This window comes from Triturus cristatus, chromosome 1_1 (assembly GCF_964204655.1).
Source record: "Triturus cristatus chromosome 1_1, aTriCri1.1, whole genome shotgun sequence".
NCBI classification, from domain to species: Eukaryota; Metazoa; Chordata; class Amphibia; order Caudata; family Salamandridae; genus Triturus; species Triturus cristatus.
Window position 1 is genome coordinate 36,812,328 of NC_140579.1, and position 8,383 is coordinate 36,820,710.

An 8,383-nucleotide genomic window follows, 5' to 3' on the forward strand; every position below is an offset into this window, starting at 1 on the left:
CTGTAAGGCCGCATTATTGGTTGATCTGTATTATGTATAAGATGAGAACAAAAACAAAATGCCTTATGTGTTGTAAGTGATCCTACCTTTACGCTGCCGAGGTGTTTCAATAAAAGTATGTAAAAAAAAAAAAAAGGGTATGAGTGTTGGAGAATGGATCTAGACAGTCGTGCGCTCTTGGATGATCAATATAAGCCTGCTGCTCCCCCCTCCTGACCTCTGGCGGGCGGAACCATTTGTACCCCTGACACATACTGGTAATGGCTCCCATTAGGATAGGCACATGGAACGTGCGAGGTATACATAGCCCAGCGCGCTGCTATCTTATATACTCCTACCTTAAACATCTTCGCATATAAATAGCGCTTATTCAAGAGACGCATTTGGCTAAAGCAGAAATCACACGCCCCCATAGGCGCTGGAGAGGGCAATTATATGCAACAGGATATTCTACATATGCACGGGGGGTCCTAGTGTGGGTAAGACCAGGTACACCATTTCAAATGGTGGACACAATAATAAATGGGGAGGGCAGGTATGTTCTAGTTAAGGGGATACTAGACGGTAAGCCGATAGTATTGGCATCACTTTATGCACCCAATATTGAGCAGGTTGCCTTTTTAGATTAGATGTCGCAGAAACTGTCCACATGGCATGACACTCCTATGATCTTGGGTGGGGATTATAATTGTGTACTGGATATCTCTTTAGATTGATCCTACCCCCCCTTGCCAGGCACCATCACATACATGGCAGCGAAAGCATTGGCGAATTCACGGATGTATGGCGGCACAGAAATCCGCTAGACAGGGTGTACTCCTATTACTCTGGGGCCCATCAACTACATGTACGCCTAGACCGCTTACATGTCAGATGGTCTCTTACCATGCATTTCAGACTCTTTGTACATGGGACGCACACACTCTGATCATAACCCTCATGTTTTGGAGTTCCAATGGGAGGTTGAACTGCCACCAATTCCGGTATGGCGCCTCCAACCGGATGTTCTCCTTGATGCGCCATTTCGTGACTCGCTGGCCTCCGCTGTAGCACAATACTTTGAAGACAATGAGGATACGGCAACTTCGGCACTGGTGGAATGGGACGCCCTTAAGGTGGTGATCAGAGGGCATTGCCTGGGGACGCAGGCCGGCATGCGTAGGCAACTAGAAAAAGACCTCACTAGTTTGGAACGGAGACTGGCCGTCAGTGAACAGACTGCCATAGATGGTGCTCTGGAACGGTTGGACCGTCACAGAGAGGAACATACGCGGTTTCTAGAACGGCTGCGTTGTCTCAATTACGCTGCACACTCGGCAAGGACGCATCACAAGGGCGACAAAGCTGGCAGGCTACTCACATGGCTTATCCGCCAAAGCGAGTCATCAACACCGATGGCATCGGTGAAACTGGCTACAGGAGAAATCGCGTATACTCAACGGAGCATTCATAGTGCGTTTGTAACGCACTACCGATACCTGTATAGTTCGCGCGTGCGGGTTACATCTCTAGAGCTGTAAGCTTACCTGGAAGACACAGTTCTGCCAAAGCTCACACGCACTCAAAGTGATGAACTAAACGTTTCCCTTAACCCTGAGGAAAGCCGAGACAGCATTTTCTCATTGTCTAATGGGAAGTCGCCGGGACCGGATGGTCTGCTGGCCGAATTTTACAAGGCATATGCGCACATCTTGGTACCGCAATTGTTAAAGGTGTACGAGACGGCACTGGATGACTCCACCCTCCCTACTACTCAAAATGAAGCCCTGCTGGTATCCCTCCTCAAGCCTGATAAAAACCCGGAGCTTTTGGGCTCTTATCGGCCGCTTGCGCTCCTTAACACAGACTACAAGATATTTGCATCATTATTGGCCAGACGCCTCTCGCCATTAGTGAAAACATTGGTGCACCCCGACCAGAATGGCTTTGTCCCCGAGCGGTGCACTTCTCAATATACAGAGGTTCTTTAGAGGTCAACAATATGCAGCGCATAGCTGTCTCCAATCAGGCTACCTGGTATTAGATTTAGAAAAAGCCTTCGACTCTTTGGAATGGCCCTACCTGGCAGCTGTGCTAGACAAATATGAATTAGGGGAACAATATTAGAATATGGTTCGTCTATTGTATCAGCGACCTACTGTCCGGGTCCTCACCGGAAATCTGGTCTCCGATTGCATTAGAGTGAGACGCGGGACGCGCCAAGGCTGCCCGCTGTCTCCGTTGTTGTTCTCCCTAGCTATGGAGCCCCTGGCGATGCTGCTCAGGAGAGATGGTGAGGATTGGGGTATACAGTTGGGGGATGGGCTACATGCCGTTTCCCTGTATGCAGACGATTTATTGTTATATCTTCGGGATGTTACAGCGATCCCGGCATCCATTGCGGATATACTTCAGACATTTGAGGAGAAATCGGGTCTCCGGGTCAATTGGGCCAAATCAGGGATCTATTCATTCAATGCTGACATAGAGGAGGATATAATTCTGAATGGATCGCTTCTTGCGTGGTATCCCACCACTTTCAAGTACCTTGGCATTTTTTTATATCGTTCACCTGGCGATTTATTGGAGGGTAATCTGTTCCGGGCTATTTCAGCCCAGGTGCAATTTTGTAAAACACTTCCACTGAATGTACTGAGCCGCATTGCCTTACTGAAAATGATTGTACTTCCCAAATTGCTCTATTATTTTCGAAATCTCCCTCTTTATGTCCAACCTAGGATCTTTCGGGAGCTGGAACGATTGTTTCGAGATTTAATATGGAATAAGGGCAGACCACGAGTTGCTTTATGAAAGATGTATGTTCCTATTGGCCAAGGTGGATAAGCAGTCCCCAATATGGAATTGTATTATCTGGCTGCCCAGCTCCAGTGGGTGACGAAATGGTTGAACGGTAGATATTTGGAGGATACCGCAACTATGCAGCAGTCCTGGACACACTCTCAACTTTACCATTTGTTCCACCCCATTGCTAAACCCCCACGGCCAGTACAATTATATTTAGGACTGACCCATAAATGCAAACAGTGCCTATATCTTACCCGCACGACACTCCCTTACGCCCCGATCTTGCCACTATTGGGGACGCCAAGAGGAAGGTTAGGCACATCAGCGACAGCATTGACAACCTGGCATGCAGCAGACTTGCACACTCTGGGCGATTTATATAGAGACGGTGCAATGTTATCATTTGAGGCGTTGGTCGAAGAGTCTGGGTTGCCAGCGGGCCAATTCCTTTTGCATACCTCCCTTTTGAAGGCTCTGTCAACCGCCTGGGGAGATTTGGCAACCGAACCACCAACGCATCTGGTGTTGCAATATCTGCATGTGTTGGAGGCGGGATCGCACATAGTACACTGGCTAGTGGAGGCGTTGCTTGCACACACATTGAGGCCGATGCAGCACCTTCGCGTTGGATGGGAGACGGATAGGGGCAGTCCCTGGACAGATAAGGACTGGGACGACATATCAGCAGGAGCCAGGAACATACCGAGAAACTAGGTTTAAACTCATACAAACCTATATCATACAAAGGGCATACTTCTCACCGGACGTGATAAACAGATACTTTAACACTGCAGCCTCTGCATGTGCACGTTGTCCACAACTAGGCGCAGACCTGCTTCACATGCTGTGGGCTTGCACATCTCTTCAGCATTACTGGCGATGTACAGACAGCTCAGCTGCCAATGTCATGGGAAGCCTGCCTCCTAGGGCTCTATGCCAGATCTAAAAAAACACAAAGTCGCCCAGAGGTTTCACGATCTAGGCTTAATTACTGCAAAGCGACTCATAACCAAGAATTGGAAAAGCACGCATCCTCCAGTAACAACTAACTGGCAGTGCTCATTTCTAACATGGGCACAAGCGGAAAGTATGCCATTGCACTGGGAAGAGCGGGGCTCCGTAAATTCCCTATTGCGCAAGATTGGGACGCACTACTCACTACATTGCGTGCCGCTACCACCATAACTGTAGATGACACGTTGGCCACTGATTCGTGAATACACCACACGACATGGGAAGGTACACACACCCAAGCTGCCTCACTAGACACGGGGGTCCCCTCTGCTAGTTGGTAATCACACCTAGCTGCACGCACCTCCACATAGTATTGTGAGAAATGGATCCAACAATATCTCCTCGTACCCTGCCAAGAGAAAATGATTTCGTTAGTATTTTGTTGATGGCAAACTTTCTCCCCCCCCCCCCCCTCTTTTTTAATTTTTTTTCTTTTTAATTGTATATAATGTAGGTCTCCGTTTGTTTTGTATAGTTTTAGATGTTAAGATTTATTGGTAATTTTCAGTGATCTCTTTTCGTAAATTGTCACTGGACGGAAACTCTATTCTTTTTCTGTAATGACGTGATGTTCGGTTCCGAAAAGCAGCATATGTATGTTCATGTTATATATGCATAAGCATATATCAGTATGTTCTTAGTCCAATGTGTCGGAAGCTAGATGTGGCTAGGAATGATTATAATTTCTAAACCAAGCTGTTGTAGAAATATGAGCGATGGCGCACTGGAATCCCAGAGTGCATACCTACCGAAGATGTAACCCATGTCATTAGCAAATGCAATGTTGTCACTAACAATAATTTGTAGAAATGCAGGAAATATTCCGCTGTTTTTGTACTGTATGCACTATATATACATTTGGAAATGTACATGAATATGATGACAATTTTATGCAGAAAATACCAATAAAGAAATAAAAAATAAAAAAAATTAAGGGCCTTGCATGTAGAGCTTTCTTAGCCTGAACACGAGTGGAGGTACAGTTTCTTTTTAATTGCAGTTTTAATGACTGTGTAGTTAATGACATTTTTATCCCAGCTCTCGAGGGTGAGTTGCAGGGTTTTCCTCATGACTAAGATTAACCACTTGTGTGTGCATGACTGAATGGTTTCATCAGGCGCCACTGTGCTCTTGTGCTGAGGGCAGAACCATTTTGTTCTCTGCACACAACCACCAAATCCCTCTGCTGTAAACAGCAGAGTGATTTCCTTCTCTTTTTTCTGCCTCAGGAGCAGGGGGAAGATATTCTTCAATCTCCTGAGGCATTTTTTTTCCCCAGTATAATGATGAAAGGCATGCATGGCGTGCCAACGTCAGTACACTGAAAGTGAAATAAGGTGATCGTCTTATTTCACCTTTACTGCCTACATGCTCATGGGGACTATCTAACCTCCCCGAGCACCTAGGCAAATGGAAGAGTTACCATTTGAAAGGTGAGAGTCTCCGCTTTCCAATGGTGCCTTTTCCTAGTGGATCCCTGCTTGGGGAGCACTGCAGCAGTGCAATCCCCAAACAGGGATCCACTCCATTAAGCACCAAGGAGGGGGGAGCGGCCCCTTGGGCAATTACTTTTGCCCCCACCCCCATATTTTAGGGCCAGATCAGTCTTTCTGCCCCTCCTGCCCACTCTGGGGCACATGGGGGCAATAGCCCCTGATCTCCTCCAGGGGGCAGAAAGCCCACTAGGCCGCAGGGATTGATTGTTTTGTAAACATAGGGGAAGGGATGCCCCAAATGGGCAAGCCAATGCCCCCCCAATAATACAAAAAGGACAAGCTTTCCCCCCCCCCCGGGGGGGGGCAGTTGGAGGTTATTACCCCAGATCTGCCCCCCCCATGTGGTGCAGAAAGCCTATTAGACACCATGGATTTTATTTTTAAATAAGAGGGGTGGGGGCTGCCCAGAATGGGCATGCCAATGCCCCCACTCCCCCAGACATTAATAAGTCTTTGTGCCCCCTCGGGTGGGGGGCATATGGGAGTTATTCCTCCGATCTGCCGCCCAGGGGGGGCAAAAAGCCCTCTGGGAACCAGGTATCCAGGACCCACTAGACAGCATGGATTTTGTTTTTATATACGAGGGGTGGGCACTGGGCAGAATGGGTATGCCAATGCCCCCACCCCCTCAAAAAATAAGCAGTGTTTTTCTGCCCCCTAGGGGGCAGATATAGGACACAGCCCCTGGTCTGCCCCCACCGGGGGGGGGGGCAAAGCCCACTAGACACCAGGGACTATTTTTACTTTGTGTAGGGGTGGGAATACCCAGAATGGGAATGCAGATACACCCCCCTACCTGAGAACAAAATGGCCAGTCTTTCTACCCCCTGACCCCCCTGCCCCCAAGGGGACCAGTGGTGGTTATTACACCCAAACTGCCCCAGGGTGGGGGCAGAAAGCCCTTTAGGCACCAGGAATATGTTTACGAGCATGTTAGTGAGCGGTCCCACAGTCAAGGGTCGCTCCCCATTTCTAACCCCCTTGGTGGCAGATCAGCAATATGTTTAGGCTCACCTGCCCCAACCGGGGCAGATAACCACTAGATACCAGGGAAATTTTGTGTGTGTATTCTAGTACGGCTGACTGTCTGCATGTACTGCCGTTTGGCTGGCAGTGTGTGTAGTGGCATTTTGCTGGCAGTATGTGTGGACTACTGCTTGGCTGGCGGACTGTGTGGACTAGTGCTTTGTAGCGTAGCAGTGTGTGTGGACTTGCTCTTGCCTGGTGATGTGTGTGTGGACTGGTGTTTTACTGGCAGTGTGTGTGGATGGCGCTTGGCTGGCGGTGTGCGTGGACTGGCATTTGGCTGGCAATGTGGGCTGTCACTTTGCTGGCGGTGTTGCTTGAATTGATCCTCCAGTGTTTTCTCAGCCAGAATCCACTGCAAACCTCAATTTTAGCCAAAATTTCAAATTTTCTTCACAGGTTTGTGTGGGAAAGGTGAGGATCACTGCACCAACAAAAACATCCTCCCACCCAGCGTTCCTGTCGATCTCCTGATAAAAATTATACCTCACTTGTGTGGGTGCCCAAAGCAAAGTCAGCCTATATATAGAAAGAACTGCCCTTCAATCAATCAATCACTGCATTTGTAAAGCGCGCTACATACCCGAGAGGGTCTCAAGGCGCTGGGGGCAGGGGAGAGGGGGGCGGGTGCTACTGGTCGAAGAGCCAGGTCTTGAGGAGTCTTCTGAAGGCCAGCAGGTCCTGGGTCTGTCGTAGGATGGTGGGGAGAGTGTTCCAGGTCTTGGCAGCGAGGTAGGAGAAGGATCTGCCGCCGGCTGTGGTTTTTCGGATGCGAGGGACTGTGGCGAGGGCGAGACTGGCTGAGCGGAGGCTTCGGGTGGGGTTGTGGAAGCTGAGTCGGTTGTTGAGGTAGGTGGGTCCGGTGTTGTACAGTGCTTTGTGTGCATGGATCAGGACCTTGAAGGTGATCCTTTTGTTGACGGGGAGCCAGTGCAGGCCTCTCAGGTGAAGTGTGATGTGGCTGCGGCGAGGTACGTCGAGGATGAGTCGGGCCGAGGCGTTCTGGATGCGTTGGAGTCGTCTCAGGAGCTTGATTGTAGTTCCTGAGTAGAGGGCGTTCCCGTAGTCGAGTCTGTTGGTGATGAGGGCCTGGGTAATGGTTTTTCTCGTGTCGAGGGGGATCCATTTGAAGATCCTGCGGAGCATACGGAGGATGTTAAAGAAGGACGCGGAGACGGCATTGACTTGCCTGGTCATGGAGAGAGTGGAGTCGAGGATGACCCCCAGGTTGCGTGCGTGGTCCGTGGGTTCCGGGGCTGTGCCAAGTGACGTGGGCCACCAAGAGTCGTCCCAGGCTGATGGGGTGGGTCCGAGAATGAGGACCTCTGTCTTATCTGAGTTCAGCTTCAGTCTGCTGTCCTTCATCCAGTCGGCTACGGCCTTCATTCCTCTGTGGAGGTTAGCTTTGGCGGTGTGGGGGATCTTTGGTGAGGGATATGATCAGCTGGGTGTCGTCGGCGTAGGAGATGATGTTGAGGCTATGTTGTCGTGCGACGTGGGCGAGGGGGGCCATGTAGATATTGAACAGCGTCGGGCTGAGGGAGGATCCCTCCGGGACCAGCAGATGATCTCGGTGGTTTTGGAGCAGAAGGGTGGGAGGCGGACGCTCTGGGTTCTGTCGGAGAGGAAGGATGTGGTCCAGGCCAGGGCCTTCTCTTGGATACCGGCGTCATGGAGGCGTGCTGATAGGGTGCGGTGGCAGACCGTGTCAAAGGCTGCTGATGGGTCCAGGAGGATGAGGGCGGCTGTTTCTCCTTTGTCCATCAGGGTCCGGATGTCGTCCGTGGCGGTGATGAGGGCGGTCTCGGTGCTGTGGTTGCTGCGAAAACAGGATTGGGAAGGGTCCAGGATGTTGTTAACTTCGAGGTAGCGGGTCAGCTGTTTGTTGACAATCTTCTCGGTCAATTTTGCCGGGAAAGGGAGCAGGGATATGGGCCGGAAGTTCTTGAGGTCCTTGGGGCCGCCTTGGGCTTCTTCCGAAGGGCGTTGATCTCGGCGTGCTTCCAGCTTTCTGGGAAGGTTGCTGTCTCGAAGGAACAGTTGATTGTTTTCCGGAGGTGGGG